Below are 695 nucleotides of genomic sequence, written 5' to 3' on the forward strand. Positions count from 1 at the left end.
TCAAGTATCTACATGCTGATATGGCCGGCACACAGGAATTTTCTAGGAGCTAGTTGTGCATTCTAAACCTTTCCTTCTTTTCTCCGTTTCCACATCCTCTCCTCCAAGTAGGCTGTTCTGCGATTACTTACGTTAAAAAAAATGCATCCTTACTTCCGGTTTTAACCTTTTATTGTTTGGGCATAAAGGTATCCAGACTGAGATTAGATATTTGAAGTATCACATGAAATAGCAATCCAGTTATAGGATGGTCAGGCATTAGGATAGGTTCCCCAGGGAGGTGGTGGGAAGTGTTGCAAGTCAAGCTCGGCGATGGAATTTAGTGATTTATGGGGGTTACTGAGGGGGTGCTGGGCTGACGATGAGACTGGATGACCTCCGAGGTCCAGACTCCAGACTCCATCCCCTCACGGTCCCTTTCCAGGCGCCACAGCTCCATCCCCTCACGGTCCCTTTCCAGGCTCCAAGATTCCATCCCCTCACGGTCCCTTTCCAGGCTCCAAGATTCCATCCCCTCACGGTCCCTTTCCAGGCTCCACAGCTCCCTCCCCTCACAGCCCCACCGCCCTTCCCGCCATTCCCTCCCTCCCTCATGCCCCGCACACCACGTGATCCAGCCCTGCGCGCGGCCGCCCCGCCGCGAGACTCTATGGCGGAGGGCGCGCGGGCCCGGGAGCTCTCGCGAGAGCCGCGAT

Source organism: Lichenostomus cassidix, chromosome 7 (assembly GCF_008360975.1).
Source record: "Lichenostomus cassidix isolate B80296 chromosome 7, HeHo_3.0, whole genome shotgun sequence".
Taxonomy (NCBI): Eukaryota; Metazoa; Chordata; class Aves; order Passeriformes; family Meliphagidae; genus Lichenostomus; species Lichenostomus cassidix.